The sequence below is a fragment of the Ischnura elegans genome, chromosome 7 (genome assembly GCF_921293095.1).
Source record: "Ischnura elegans chromosome 7, ioIscEleg1.1, whole genome shotgun sequence".
In the NCBI taxonomy this organism is placed as follows: domain Eukaryota; kingdom Metazoa; phylum Arthropoda; class Insecta; order Odonata; family Coenagrionidae; genus Ischnura; species Ischnura elegans.
Genome location: NC_060252.1, coordinates 8,004,472 through 8,021,582, shown reverse-complemented (window position 1 = coordinate 8,021,582; position 17,111 = coordinate 8,004,472). Strand labels below are relative to the sequence as shown.

General features: G+C 38.1%; 1 protein-coding gene across 1 annotated transcript in view; it reads left to right on the top strand.

Moving 5' to 3' along the window:
* The first annotated feature begins 4,289 nt into the window (after positions 1-4,289).
* The window catches only part of LOC124161867, a 92,995-nt gene continuing 80,173 nt past the window's right edge, over positions 4,290-17,111 (top strand). Inside the window, exon 1 of the mRNA XM_046538091.1 lies at positions 4,290-4,385. The gene's annotated coding sequence lies outside the window, so the exon portion shown is untranslated. The remainder of the gene's footprint in view (positions 4,386-17,111) is intronic.

Sequence of the window (17,111 nt, the reverse complement as noted above, 5' to 3'; positions counted from 1 at the left end):
AAATGCGACGTATTACATGGGTATTTATCCATTTATAAATGAGTTAGGATTTAAAAGAAAAAAATTCGAGCTTACGAAAATTTTATTGTATATTATTAAATGCTTTTCCGCATTATCTCACTGCGTGCTGTTGAACCCAGATTCCTACTGCTGTCGTTCCATATTTACTGATAGGTGATGCTAGGTGGGACTGTTTAGGGCATACCAAAATGGATTGTGAAGTTTTCATGCAGTTAAGGATGCAGGCTTAAAGGTTTTTATCACTTCTTATTTAATACAGAATCTACCACTTCCCTTCGTTGTTCGTCCCATACAATATTACCCATGTCGTAGACTGTGCTAGATTCGTGTTTCATTTTCCGAAAACAACTGCCACCTTCGTGGTGTGCAGCAGAGTGAATTTATTAAGTCTATCACAAGGCAACGCTTCGAAAGCCGATAGTTAGTCAGAAGATGGCTAGTGAAATAATTATTTTGATAAATATTTCGATCAATTTTGAATAATTATAATATGTATATCGGTTGGGCTTGCCGTATCAACCTAATGGCGCGTTTCCCCAGTTTTTTTACTTTACCGCCAGGTGGCATTAGGTTGGTGTCGTAGGAATTTGTTCTGTCGAATATTTTCGAGAGGTAAGTGGTTGGTAAGTGTATTTGAGAAAAAAATTAACTTCAAACAGTTTTTGTCCATTGCCTCCTAAATAAATATATTTTATGGTTGTATTACAATTAATGGGCTAGTTTCGTATTCAACATTCTGCACGAAACTTGTTTTTGAACACTTGGATTTCTTTGTACCATCTAATTGGTGGCCATGATGGTAGTTACCTACTATTATTTGATTGTCTGATGTTGTTTATACGAATATTACCCTACGGATACATCACTCACGCTTAATCGATGTGAAAGAAGTACCTATTTAATTTCGCGTGATTATAGCTTTGACTCAAATAACCGGCGACCTCTAATAATCATAGCTGCACTATATGTTAGAACGAGACATGGAGAATGCTATGAGATCGTAATATTTGCAGCTGTTAGCATGGACAATAACTCTTTATAGAGTACGCCATTGCTATCAATCTAGCCATCATGTATGTATCACCTCCCGCGCGATGGGTCTTGTAATTCGGCTGACTTATAACGGTGAATTTCATAGTTATCTTTCTACTACGGGCGCAGATTTCTACTTCGACTTTAACCCGGCCCAATTTGAATGATGACGCGTTACTATGGGAGGGATAATAATTATGTAATTTGTAACTTTATTTTGGTAACAATGTTTTCGTGTATGACGTCTGTAACTACTTTTGCGTATTGCAATTGAATAGGAAAACAATGCGAATTGTTTGACTTTATAATCAATACCCGTAGGTACCATTGACACATATTTTCCCAAACTTGAAGGCAAGGAGGTGCCCAATGTAGCATAAAAAAACAATGATGCTTTATTGGACAAGGAATTTCGATTTCATTGGACTTACCTACTTAAATATTGTATGATTGCACTGTACAAGTGCATTCGTAGCCCAAGATTTTCTGAGTTCAAAACCCCTAATCTTGAGCTGCTTTCTCCGCCTGTTATAGGAAATTCTTGGCTGAAAGTAAAAATTTGATATCTGGTAATTATTTCCAGAAAGAAGGGATGGTTCTGGATGGCGTTATGAGGATTAATCCCCTCTTTTGTGCCCGAATTATGACCTAACCTGAAGCTAATTACGGCTAATTTAGCTCTCTACACACTTTCTCAGGGGAATATTACACATTCCTATACTAGTAAAACATTTGAAACCATTTATGCCAAAAGAAACCTAACTTTGCTTTAGTTTCCAGTTATATTTGATATGATCATTTTAATATCTTCTTTATCTTAGGTGTTTGAGCTTGCATGCCAAGTAATTAGCTACAAATATGATGATGTAGTTAATTTAATTTTTAGAAGTACCTAGAGTAAATGTAAGTGTTGAAGCTTGAGGTAGGTAGCCTATGAGAACTGAGAATACTTCAAATGATTGAAATGAAAGATCTTTTAGGATAGTATGCAGAGTGGTGTGGTGGAAGTTTATAACTTTATTTAAATAAGGCATTGAAATATTCTCACTGAATTTATTTTGTTGTTACGACAACATTTTCAGGTGCCTCACAGTCAGCCAAGTTCTTTCTTAAATATGTCTCCGACTGCTGGAGGAGAGAGGTTGGGGCGAGAGCAGGGGCGGAGCCAGGGTTTTTTTCTGGGGGGGGGGGCACAAGGGTCTGACAGGTCTTCTCATATTTAAGATTAATAATAACATACGACAATTACTGTAGAAAATATTCCCTTTACTTTGATACGAAAGTTATTAATACTAAATTTAATGGTTGAGGCTCCGTAACACTTATAATAAATGAACGTAATGATAACCGTATCAAAAATCTTGTCTATTTTTTAAGCGTCTTGGGGGCGTCTGTGCCTCCATGCTCTCCACCCCCACCCCCGCGAAATTCGCCTATGGGCAAGAGGAAGAATGGGCTTTGGGTGGGGATGAAAAAATAGGAAAGTTCTTTTGCCAAGACCCTAAAAAATTATCAATATATCCTGCATTTGTCTTCAATATTCCCAACAACCCCATCCTTGCTCTAGACCCTCCCCCCAGACCCATAAAAAAATATGCAAGATTTTTAATACAGTCCAATTATCATTGCGTTTGCAAGGTATTCCTGTGCCCCCCCAAGAACAAAATCCTGGATGTGCCCCTGCTCTAACCCCCTCTCTTTTAGCAAAAAGACATTTAACTTGGCTGCACCAGAGCCACTTAACTATGTTTTCATCACTATGTAATGCGTCGTGCAAAATTGAAATTAGTGGAAATACTGAAATGTGTTTTGCCGGCGACGGGGTAAAGTCCTCGCCTGCCAAACCGAAGGTCGCAGGTTGAAGTCCTGCCTGGGTAAGTTACCCTTATCCAGGGCATGGGCGTGTGTGAATGTCCTTCATTGTTATTTCTTAATTCCCCATTGTAAAGACCGTAAATGTGCTGTTCATGGGGTTAACGGAAATAAATAAATAGAAAATAATATCAACTAATGATGTGTAAGGTAACCATCAATAACCTGTCAGGGGCTATTTATGATGTTTTTTTTTTATAGGTATATGTTCATTGTTTATCACTACACCTTTTTAGTATGCAATAATGCTCATCGATAGTGCATCTGATGTCTGATATGCACCAATTGGTCTGGTAATTGGATTTTAGATATCCATAAATTATTTTTAAAGATTGCTTGTAAAGCTGGTGTAATGGAAATTTACATCTGTGGCCCACTGTAGAGATTGCTTGGTATCCTTTCAATTTTTACTGGGGTGGGTTGGGGTGCCTATTGCCTACTCCCCTTATTCCGCCACTGTAATGTATAAAGTGTCTTGCGTTATTTATTCACTCATATTATTGCAATCCTAAGATTGGTACATTATAGCTCTATATTTCTCCTTATCCCACATCTGATCTTTTATGTCCCTGGGGCGCTTCTTCTATTGAGACTGATCGTATGAGGCTCTAGCTAAATGTTAGTCAACTTATTTTCCCTCGGCATAAAGAGAATTGGCAAAGGGACTCATTTTTTATCCACTCGAAAGTGCAACTCTGGTTATTCATAGTTGTTACATGATGACATTACCCAAAAAAATGTTTCACTTTGGCTCAAATGGGTTTGAAATTCTCATCACATGCAGAAATTTCCTGTGGTTTTCATTTTCATCCACTTTTTCCTCTTACAATCTGCATAACTTGATTTACTTGTGATATCATTACAAACATTTTTGCAGCAGGAAGATGATCTGTGTGACCATATTGATTGAGTTGTACTCCTCAGTCTGTGATTTTAACTATTTCTCCTTTTGAAATTATACCAATAGTACAAGAGTACTGAAGGTTTAAACTTAATCATGCCTTTTAATTTGTCCCAAAACTTGCTCATATTTCAACAGATTTTATCCTTAATTCATCTATTTCCTGCTTTATACGTTCATGACAGCTCGTTTGCACTTTTCCATATTCTTATCTTCTTTACGCTCCAATCTGAAAAGAGTTAACATGACGCATCACTTAATGGTTTACTCAAAGTTCATAAAATGTGGAAGATACCTATTTCCAAGCGTTTCCATTACAAGTCCCACATGGGTGAATAATGGGAATTTGGGTAAAGGCTCTCTCAGATCTGTATTGTGATTAAAATGAATTTAATATGCTAAAGCGCTCTTGAGATGCATTTTTATGGTTAAAATGTGTTGATGTTTTCTCCCTTGACAGTGTTCTGTCATCAAGAGTCTGCTGGGAAGTCTTAATCTACCTTTGTGAAGTGTCCTGTTGACAGTGCAAACTCGTTGAAGGTGGCTGTAGTCATACTTGGTGAGTAATTTTTGAGACACAACAGCAACAAAGCAAAAAAATAATTTTGATATGTATTTTTGTTCAAATTTTCCCAAACATTATATCCTTTTCACAGAAGCTACTCTTCCTAAAATTTTCCATCACAAGAATTATCTATTATCATATATTGTTTCTTGAAATTCTCCACTAATTCAGAAACAGCTCATATTTGAAAATGTGTATGCCCTGGACTTCAGTTTATGATGACTGCAGTTTCTATCTGGGATATTTCGTGGTGATACATTCACTGTCATTGTAAGACCATATAAATTCAACTTTTTCTGGAGTAAGCTTTGTAAGGTGTCCATCATGTTTTTGTATGGAAAGATCGGGATAATATGATGCTGTCTTTGCTTTTTTTCTTGTTTACTGATATAATAATAATAATATATTTATTTATTTAACGGGTTAATAGAAAACCCTTTATATCGTTGTACATTTATTACAAGTATTTAAAGGGGCAAATTCTTATAGGATATGTCATTTTAGGTTTATTAAACCTCATATTAGGGTAACTTGCTCATGAATTTCATTACAATTTTCTATCATAGCTAGATGTTACCCTTGCCATAAATATGATGTAGAAACAGATCCTGTGGTCTGGAATATCCACTTGTTACATGAGCAATATTTAGTAAAAAATGCACATGTTTAGGAGGGATTAGCAACCCAATAGAAAGCAAGGCAGTTCCCCTGGAAAACCTGGCAATATCAGGAAATCATTAAATTTTTATATAATGGACACTTGGATTATGGATTAATATGGTTGAATGGTAGCTTCCTTCATTGGATGCGGCTTTGAATGCAATTAGTTATTTGCTTGCTCATTTAAAAGCTACTCATTAATAGCAAATAATTATGTGTGGTAAGAAGATGACTATTGACAGAGATGGGCAAAATACATGCCAAATTTATTTAAAATACAAATTACTTTTAAAATCTGTATTTCAAATACAAAATACAAATTACTTCTAAAAATTGTATTTTCAATACTAAATACGAATGTAATTTCAAAATACTCTATTAAAATACAAAATACATGCCTTCACCGAAGTTCTTACCTAAAAAAAAATTAAAATCAATTCAAATATGGACTATTTTTATAATCAGAGGCTCAAACATTCTTACAACATATTTATGGAAAACTGGCAATTAGACCATTATTCATGGCAAAATGTCTTAAATAAAATGGAGAAAAATGTCTCCTGGACCTTTTGGAACAGCGTCAGACTTTACAAGTCCCCTCCACAAATTACTCAATGCACCAGTGGCACAGCAAGGGGGGGGGGGGTTTAATCCATTTCCATTTTATTTAATTGGATTGATATTTCCAATATAATAGTGTAAGGATGAATAAAATATCCCTCAGAAAGCGGTAAAACTCACCATTTTGAACCGTTTATCTTAAAATTCCGCAATTTATTAATCTCGCACCTACTGCTTATCCCACACACCCCGGTATTAGTTGCACCTAAACCCCTCCCCCCCCCCCCCCCAGCCTTAATTCCTAGCTGCGCCCCTGCAATGCACAACTACGTTTCGCAAACTATTCCACACGCGACTACGTATTGCAAGTATACAAGCGCCTGCGGGTGCTACAGAAGTAAATTAAGGGGCAATTTATTGTCCCATACTTGGCTGGCTAATACCGACTCATTCGAGATCCCTGCCATCTCGTCGCACGCTCTTTCTACTTATGCACAAAAACATTACATGTATTTTGATTTTGAATGTACTTTAAAAATACAAACTACTCTTTAGATATATTTTCGTTACAAAATACTCTCAGATAATGTATTTCCGATACAAATTACAAAGTGCAAAAGTATCAAAAATACGTATTTCAAATACAAGTATTTTCGTTGCTGCCCATCTCTGACTATTGAAATATTTTGGTCGCATGTATGGCCTTACCTTCTCACCTGATGGTGCATTTCTCCTGATTTTATTATTCAAACTATGCACAAATATCTAATTTGTAAATGGAAAAGTATAAACAAATGTTAACATACCCTAAAAGTTAAAATTTTTCAAAAAGTGATACAGGAAGTATTTCAGGATTTAATGCATATGGAGTCCAATCCATAATAACTACAGTGGTTTGCAAGGTGAGGCAGAGTGTCTTGAAAACAGCTTAAAACTACCTTCAACAAAGAAATCAAAAGTTTAAGGAGATGTGAGTGGTGATTCCCTTGAAAAAATACCACATTTGATTACATGCCGACTTTCAAAAAATATTGGGGGTGCCCAAACTGGGAAACTTGCTCCGTGAAATTTTATAAGTTGTGAGTTTTAAGTCTTTTAAGCATTTTAGAAGAGTCATAAAATCAACATTAGAACCCTGATAACTCAAATCTCGATATCTGGACACTCTGGGGAAAATTGACAAGCCTGACACATTTTTTCCTCACACCCATAACAAATTTTTGAGGGGGCTCAGGCCCCCTCATGCCTTATGGAGTTGGCGCCACTGATTACATGCATGATGAGAATAGATATCTGAGATTGATGTGTCTGATTGCAACAATAGTGATGCAAGGTAATAATTTCTTCTTCAAACTTTCTTCCTAAGGTTATCTCCTTCATTACATTTCCCTCAGGCCACTTCCATGTTATGCTTTTACCTTTCCCACGGTTGGCCTAATCTTCTCTACCCCTTTGGAACATTTTCTCTTGCCACTTTCACTATTAGCTGTCGGTCAATCAGTGGCGCCGACTCCATGGGGCTTGAGGGGGCCCGAGCCCCCTCAAAGATTCGTTTGGGGGGGCGGAGCCCCCTCAATAATTCAAGAAAATAATTAAGTTATATTATGCTTTGTGAAATCACAAAAATATATTGTTAATTTTTATTTCCCATGTTTGACGATAGTTACCTTTTAAATAAATTCAACAATGTGTGTTTAAACAAATAATTATAAGGTTAAGCAGGTTAACTGAATCAAGTAGTGTGAATCATGGTAATGTTTTGGTGCTGCGACACACTTTGGATTTAACCTCTTCCCGGGGAAAGACCTCCGATATGGGCCCCCCCAATATTTTTTATAAGTCGGCGCCCCTGCGGTCCATTCTGTCAATTCGCTCATTCCATTCCACTTTCCTCTGACAAATCCACTGATTAGGAATGTACAGTGCAACCTCGATATAACGACACCCCACGGTGTACTAATAAACACTCGCTATAGCGAATTGTCGCTTTACCGGAGGTGGAGTAAATAATAGCCAATATACCTTTTGCGAACAGATATACAGGAACAGGAGTGGTGCGGCGACAGATAAACATCTATCCGATAAACGTAAGCATAAATCCAGACGAAAGGCGATGTTTTTTTTGCATCACTAAATTTCCTAACTCAAACAATGACTAACTATTCAAACAATTTATAAGCGCCGCACTGAATAAAAATCATGGAAAGCATTGTTTCGTCAATCATTATGCCAATGCACAACCGACGAAGCCATTTTTCTATGCACTTAATTAGTTCATTTACGTGATCATTCTATTATTTTGGTATTTTCCACTGAAAATTCAAAAATTAATTGATAAAACAGTATCGCGGTTATTTAATGCCTCAAATGTTTCCATTGGTGTATGTTTATTGCTTCTGTACGTTATGCGGCAGTGAAGTGAAATAACGCGTTACATTTGTTTCTACAGGCGAAAACGGTGGAAGGTTGTATAACGTTCCCGCCTAGGAAGACTTTTTCTATCAAATAATGTAATACCTACACAATCTACGGTAAAAAATTTGCTAAGCTTGAAAAATGATGTGATTAAAATTGCCGTTGTTGAAAAAAAGTTTCTTTTTGAGTGTTACGCTCGCGACGTATTTGAAGTAATACACCGAGTTTACCACGGCACTGCAAACGAGTTAGTTGTTCTGCGAGTTCTTCCAGCGGCCACCAGGGGATGCTCGGCTACCCACGTGACAAAAGAGAGCGCCAGTACGACTCCGACCACTGACGCGAATAGTTCACCCTTGTAAATCCGCAACGGAGAATAAATACGTCCATCCGGGCAATTTACGCTGAGTATCATTGCTTCGTACATCCTACATCATCGCTAAGGCGCACTACCTACCTTTAGAGGCATCATTGCAAGAAATACCTCATACTGCAAGGGTTTTGTCGGGGAGTTGTATGTAAAAAAGTTCCGTTTCGTCTATGTTATATGACGCGGGGAATACTTCTAAAGATACTTACGATCGGAGTCCTTTCTTCCACGACTTCGGGTTTACACCGCAGGCATGACCAGCAATTATGAGGGGAGATAACGCTTTGGTGCTTCGCATTAGTATAATCAACCTTCTGCACTCTTAAAATTATCGATTCGCAATCTATCCCTGAAATGTTCCGCTTTAGGCTTGGGCGTAGCCCCTTTCTCAGAAGTTCCCGCAGATTGGAATGGGCAAAACCACCCGAACAAAGCTACTTATAACTATTCATCGTCTGCATTCCTTGGGCGCTTCTGTGTTTTTATAATTTTGCAGAGCGAATAGGAAGATAAATTAATTTCGACACTCTCATATTACTCCTTTATTTTTATTTTCTCACTTAGACGTGTTTGGTGTTTTTTTGGCCATGGTGACTGCCATCAAATGCTTTCTATTCACGCAACTCACGGACGTGCGGGTATGCTGCCGACTGCTTTCTGCCGTCCGAGGAACAAAAGAAGATGAAGCATTCGCGAATGCTAATGCCACAATATTTTCACCAAAATTAACTACTTATTTATCGAACGACAGTTAACCACATAAATTTGAGACTGAGCACTCCATTAACTTCATATCTAACAGATCGCTAGAAATTATAGAGGTTAAGGAGTCTTGATGAAAGTCTTCCGGCGGTGAAACCCTCGCTATGGCGAGAGGCAGCACCAAAAGGGTGTCGTTAAAACGATTTTTTTAACACGCTTATTATAGGGTCAATTGACGGTGCATCGGCTATCTCTCGTTATAGCGGGAGTGTCGCTATAGCCCGTACTCGCTTTAACGAGGTTCCACTGTATCAATGTTACTCTCTTCTTATTATTACCTTGCTCCTTTCTTTGTCCAATAATGTTTTGCGATAAAAATCATCAGCCAATTAGAGACTTTGGTTCTGTTTTCAAGGGGATTGCGAGTGTTTTTCATAAAATTCCTCTTGAAGACTTGTTTAAGGAGACTGTAAAGTTTTTGTGCAATGTTTTTATTCCTCATTGAAATGCACTTACTGAAAACTTCTGGAATTGCACAAAAAAATACTTAATTGGTTTCACCATACTTGACCTCTATAGCCCTTACAATTCATAGCCAGCACACTTTGAGGAGGTACAACAAGTCTTTTAAACACTTCTAGAAAATCCTTTATGTTGCAATGTGTTCTTCACTAAAGTCTTTCATCTCTAAATATATATTTTGAGAAACATTTTGAAAAGTACATACTGTTTCCAGAAGCAGTTGGCTCTTGCTCTCCAACTTCCTCATGCATGTCTTCTGAGTTTGAGGGCTAAAGTCCCACTTATTTAAACAAAAGGTAATATTTAACTTTTAAAGATATATAAATTCACTTGCACATGAGAGATACCCAATTGGTCCATGAGTTCAATAATTTTGTGTTTATAATGGCTCCAGATGGTCTATCCAAAACTTTTTCTTTGCCTTTGGCCTTTCACAAAACTTAAAACATCAATAACTGTTTTCAATCTCAATAGATTGAGTTCCTATGCTAATTCAAGTTTTGAAATTCCCCTAATTGATGAAACAAGGAGACTTCCAAGAGAAGAAATAGCTAAACATTTGGCCCTTCATGTGCACAAAATAATTACCTCCGATAAAAGTAAAATGTTCAGTGAAAATCATGGATGTACCTGTAGTGAGTTGTAGGTCTCTGTAAAAGAAAAAGTAAAATATTGGGTGATATAATTTATTGCTTTGGGCGTGACTTCATGGAGTCAACTTATGATAATGAAATGCAAAAACTATATAATTCAATATTATTTTATGTGGAATTATAAATTTTTTGCATTTCATTAACCTGGGTGATGAGCGGAATATTGTTGGTGGCCACCAGTCGCCAGCTCACCACATTCTCACAAGTTTTGGTGACATGTACATGGCTTGAGTTACCGTAATACCCCCTCAAAACTCTTGTCACTTTTTGTTCATGACTACATATTCCGTGAGTGAACTCGCTTACCTCTATATGTAGAAATCGACTCACCATCCACCAGGGGTGCAGCCAGGAATTAAGGCTGCGGGGATGTGTAGGTGCAAATAATACCGGGGTGTGTGGGGGTATGGAATACCCACCAGGATAAGCGGTAGGTGCGAGATTAATAAATTGTGGAATTTTAAGTTAAATGGTTCAAAATGTTGAGTTTTACGGCTCTCTGAGGGATATTTTATTAATCCTTAAACTATTCTATTAGTATTATCAATCCAATTAAGTAATATGGATTAAACTTAAAAATTTCTCTGAGCTCCCAGGGGGGTTTTATCCCCCAAAACCCTCCCCTTGCTGCGCCACTGCCATCCACAGCACAGTAGACACACTCGGTGGCTTTAAGTTCAGCAGTGAGATTCGATTCTAACCAGTGCATTTACCAAATGTATACCTGAAACCTTAGCCGTAGCATAAGGCATCAGGTATAAATTTGGTTACAATTCTGTCACCTGTGGTTATACTTCCTAATTGAGAATTAATAATGCCGAGAAAGTGGCCACAACGGTTATTGATAAATATAAAGTAATTCTGCTGAATAATCCACCATATGATCCATCATATGCCCACGGTATAAAATCTTTTTAGCTATATCTTCTGATCTTCTGCATAAATGGATTTACTAGGGGAACTTTAACAATACCAGATTTAAAATGAAACTCTTTGTATAGGTTAAAGTGCATTGACGGTCAAAATGAGGCTGATCTGAAGTTGGTTCTAAGGAGTTGAAATGAGTTGACAAAATATATCTTGACTAAATGGAGGTGATATATGCCTGTAATGTTTGTTAAATATTTTAAATAATTACCTCTTTCACCTAATTGGGTATATAACTTTAACCTCTACATAACCAAAATTGAAATGAAATTCTTCATGACTTTCTCACTCAGTGATTTAACCTTGAGGTTGGTTTGGATTGGTGAGGTTAGAGCTCACCCTGGACTAAGCAAGGGCATGTGATGTTCACACATTCAGGGTTATGAGGGCCAGTTCTTTTCCCTGGACCGCCTTGCCCTTTGAAGATTTTTTTTGGGGAAGAGCTTCACCTAGGATAAGAACCCGGTACCCTTAGATCAAGAGCCATGAAACATTCATCATGGTGGTTTTAACTTTATTAGGATGTCAATAATCAATCTTATCCATAGTTAACGCTTATCATCATCACTGGTCAACAATCCTACGGTTGGTTTGACAAAGATCTCCACTCCATAGTCCTATCTGCTAATCTTTTCACTCCGACGAATTTCTTCTCTTTCACATCCTTCTTTACCTGTTCCACATATTCTATTCGAGGTCTTCCTTTTCCGTTCTTGCCATTTAATCGTCCCTCGACGATTGTCTTCATCAGGCCATCATGTCTCAAGATGTAGCCCGTAAGGTTGTTCCGTCTTCTTGTCAAGGTTTCCACGAGGCTTCTCTTCCCTCCAGCTCTTCTTAGGATTTCCTCATTACTTACTCGGTCGATCCATTTGATCCTCTGCATTCTTTCATCGCATCTCATTCCGAATGCCTCCACCTTTGATTTCTGTGCTGCTGTCGTTGACCTTACCTCACTTCCCTAAGTGGCAGTATTAGATGCCTAAGTCATCAATGTTCAATGCGTAAGTTGATGTTAGTGGGTTGAAATATTTATATAAGACTTAAATTTATCTTTCCCTTCGATCTTCGCAATTCTCTCTCTATGAACTGCGATTTTGGGGCTGACGGCGACCTTCAACCTTTCGTGGGGAGAGTTTGTTTTCAGAATGTAATGCCAGTTTACGGAAGCAATTAGCAATAAGTTTAAATTGAGATTAAAATAAAGAAAATTATTAAATTAAAAAAAAGACAGAATTAGAGTAACAGTTTCGTAGGGCGTTCATAGAAAAACATAAGTTTCTGTATTTTTTAAAACTCATTTGACAAATTGAAAAAATTGATGGCCATCCGATAACGCCATAATTGGGCCATAACAAACATCCAACTTGCAACAATTGTTTAAAATAAACTAATAACTTTTAAGAGTAAGTGGTAATTTTCCAAGGATATGTGTTGGTACCAAAGATACTCCCTCAACCATAATTTCTCATCTAGTTTCCTGTGAATAGACGATAAGATGATTTATTATTTAACTAGCAGGTCACCTGGTGTTACTCGGGAAGGATAATGCCCATAAAAGGGGGAAACTTGGAATTCATGGTCACATGGCGGGATTTTAGGTAAAGGAACAAAGCTGGCATGATTATGATGCACATGTATGTAACAGCAAACAATGGAAAAAATGATTTCCATATATTTCCGATGGGATCAGCTTATACCCTGTTCCACACCGTTGATCATTGTATCCGTTCGTGCATTTGAGGCCGTGCGTTTGAATGTGCTAAGTCCAATAACCCCGTGATAATGCATTCACCAGCCAATAGGTTTGCGCAAAGATGTTTAATAGTTAAATGTAGCACCCTTTGCAGTGGCGCAGCGAGGGGGAGGTTTTGGGGGATAAACTCCCCCTCCCCCCAGAGCTGAGAGAAACTTTGATGTTTAATCCATTTTACTTAATGTCATTAATGTACTTATAGAAGAGTGTAAGGATTAATAAAATATCCCTCAAAAAGCCATATAGCTCACCATTTTGAGCCATTTATTTTAAGAAATTTCTGAGGTAGGGCCCCTACACCTTCCGCTTATTCTGGCGGGTATACCTCAGGTCTAGTTGCGCCTAAAACCCCCCCAGCCTTAATTCCTAGCTGCGCCCCTGACCCTTTGAGTCATGTTTTCTCTTGGAGAGTGTCAAGAGGTGTGCCTACCCGGCAGGATATAAAAACCACAGAAGTTGTATGACGTGACGTAACAAATGATAATGAGAAAACGACGCGTCGGACATTACCCGAAGTAGCACTATAGAATTTAGGAGTATATGATGCACCATTGCACTAACTTTGGTAGTAACCCGTGCAGCCCTATGGAAATGCATAGCGGACAGACAAACAGTCATCCTCTTTTATATTTAATTGACTAGTTGATGACGATGACATGCGTCGAAACGTGTTTTAAATGACGCATTCCAGCCATTAAAAAGTGGATATCACGAAAAGTTTTATTTCATAATTACATTCATCAAGTTGTTCCACCGAACGCAGTAGTCGCACTTATCGCAATGGGCTCGCTTATACACTTTCTTCCACCGTTCATTGCGATTGGGTATCAAAAGGAGGTTGACTCTTATTTTTCCATTTTTCGTTCCGTCGCTCACTGCCCGAGCTATTCGTGGCGATAAGTCGATAGCCTCAGTGCTGTAGTTGGGCCGGTACGGTACCCCCTTAAATCCAAACTCGTTATAAGCGTACCGGTTAAACTACCTTTTTCAATCTGTAAAGAAATAGCCCTGCTGTAAATTTTTCTATGGATTTCGGAAAGAAAAATTGGAAATGATCATCTGCTTGTTCAGTTTTCTCGTGGCAAAACTTTTAAGTAATATAAGGGTTGCAGTTTGACATTTCAATCGCGGCCTGACGTATAACACATGTTCAGCTGTTGGCAAATTTTAATGAGTACCGCCTAAATTTTTTTCCCAACTATAGCACTGGATAGCCTTTACCCTTCCGTAGATAAGTTGATGACGTCACGAACTCCTGCCGAGCACGTGGATGCTTAGCTCAGATACTCCGCGGCCTTATCCATGACACTCGCGTGGTTCGCTGATGTATTATTCTCTCGCGAGAAATTCCTTCCCTCTAGGAAAGCTGCATATTCCCCGAGCGAGTGTATGAACTGCTGTCTTTAAAAAAGAAGCAAGGCACCTAAGTTTGAGGAGCTCTATCGTCTAAACGGAGCAATCAAATTCAATGCAACATAAATCATTCGATAGAGAATTTATTTCTACGTCGAAACATTTACTTTAAAAAACTTAGTCTCCATAGTATTTCCTGCAGTTAATTTTATCAAAAAAGTACCGTTTTATGCGCGTAAAATCAAGTTTCCTAACTTCAAACGTTGGGTACTCCCGTAGTTTTAATTTTAAAGTTTGATATAAGAATTTTTAGTACGTAAGAAGTAAGTTTATGTTTTGATATAAGAAAGCCCATTATTAATAGTTGGTAGAAAACTAATTTTTATATAATTCAAATTGATGGATTTGTCGTACACTACGCAAATCTCTGCCAAATTCGAAATAAATTGGTCAATTGACAATAGGGTGGTTTCCTATTATTTTTTTATTGCCTAAATCGAAAAATTATTACTCCTGGAGTACGCATTTCACGCTTTTAGGTTTTTAAATGACGATATCTATTTTTCGCGATTAAATGAAAAGTGAAAATTTTGAAGCGCGCGAAAACGCGACGGCTAAGTATGAATGCTGGGAAAATCCCGTGTGACGTCATTCTGGTTCCCGCTGTCGCCGTGTGAGGTGACCTTGGGGCGAGGATATTGTGCGCCGCTGCGATGCAGTCTGCTAGCAGGTGGCAATGTACCCTGCTAGCAGGTAGCTGAGTACTCTGCTAGGCGCTTGGCTTAAATAAGGATTATTAATACCTTATCAACCGGAGGAAACTTTCCGACCATAGGCAGTTTTAATAGGTGATTATTAAGAGATGTTCCCCTGAGCTCTGTGCCTCGTGCATGCATTGGTAATCTCAGACGATGTAAAACTCGTATAGAAACTAGGTCTCTGTGACGTCAGGTGGAGTGGCATCGCATGGGCGCCAATCTGGCCCTTTTCAAATGAGGATAAAAATGGACCATTGCCATTCGTCTAAACCGGTATTTCTAAAACGAAATAATTTGTATATTATGAATACACCAATGGTGGGTAACAAATCGCAATCATTGCCTTTCATTTTCTTTGATGAAGGAAACTACCCTATCGATTGGTGCTGATTTATTCTGTACGATGAATGCAAGGCTGGTACGTATAAAATTTACTAAAATATCACTAATAAGGTCTATGTCGCTTATTATTTATCTAGATGTTTCTATACGCGTACCGGCTGCTCTGTCGTGGGAGAGGGAGGAGAAAAAAGGCTCACCGATTCGGTAGTCGGCGCGCTTCCTTTAAACGACCGGCCCGTGCGGTAAAAGAATCCCTGTTGCTCTCTTCAGGTGAACTTCAGGATGTTAGGTTGGGGTTGTATGGCGAGTTATCCATCAACCTGCATAATGTGTCAACCATATTCCTCAAATATAACCTCTGCACTGACCTTATTGCACCAATCGTGAGATCGTCGATGAAGATCTTCGGTCCTCTCAACACAAGTAGCCTCTGCTGTACCGTAGGATGGTCTCTACTTTCATTATTCTTGTCACAAACCTTTTGCTTCACGGTGACTCTTTTCGCCGATGTCAAGATGATACCAAAGCAATCAGATACAGTCTTTTACACGGGATAACGTTTCTACGTACTTCTTTCTGCTTCGCACCGTTAAAAGCAATAGCACTCGAAATCATTTGGATTCCGTCTCCGAAAACCCGTTCTTGGATGCTTGGTCCACCGAAGGAATTTGCCGTTAAAATTCTATAATCATGCCTTAAATCAAAAGTTCGGATGATTCATAAACTGCCACGGTGCTGTGCGTCACGATGCACGATATGGCAACTGCGCACGGCTTTTTCTTTTCTGTTGCTTTGTTTTGGTCTGCCTCTGTAGGTAGGGAAAAAGCGACAATCAAGAGCTCAAAACAAGAATAAACATCAAACAATATTGATTATACTGCTTACTTTTAACGTCTATAATCTACGTATGCGTTATTTGCATTCTACGGCACAAAAAAGTACCAATCAATTTTAAACTGACCCATTTTTTCGAAGTTAGCAAATATTTGCTTTTTTACAACAAATTCATCTTAATAATATCGGAAAAACGACGGCCTGTCTCTGGTTTTAAAATGTTATCGCAAAATAAGCTGTGTATTTTTATACAAACGCCACTGTGAGCACTTTTCACCTTTGTCACCCATTCAACTACCTCGATAGAAAGTCGAACAATTAAATTAATTTACGGCGTACGGCAGAAAGTAGGTCCGGCCCCATTTGACTAAGCGTTTGTACAGAAACATGCATTTCTGGGATAACGAACTCCCTTTAAAAAAAACATGAGCAAGTAAGAAACAAAACCATCCATTCACCGAAACTGTGATGCTCAAAATGAATGTCTGCTTATTTTCAACTTACTGTAAGTAAATCGTATTTTAAAATTGTAATTTTTACACGTGACATCCATTGATGTCGATGTTAGAAATATGACAATAGGGAATGAAGATAATTCAATTTATGATTGTCTCAGTAAATATATTTCTGTGGGTTGGGTAAAATGTGGCTCCATTTTGATGCAACACAAGGCATTTTGATTATATTTGACAAAATCACAGAACGACGTTCGGCTTCTGAACACAACTTAAATTGCGGAAATTTTTGAAAAACGATGGAAAAGAGGGATGATTGGCATTGGACGTATATATCATGCCTCTACGGGACCGACTGGAGTAGGGCTGGACGGTTCAGGATTTCCTAATCTGTTTCTTGGTTCATGAAAAA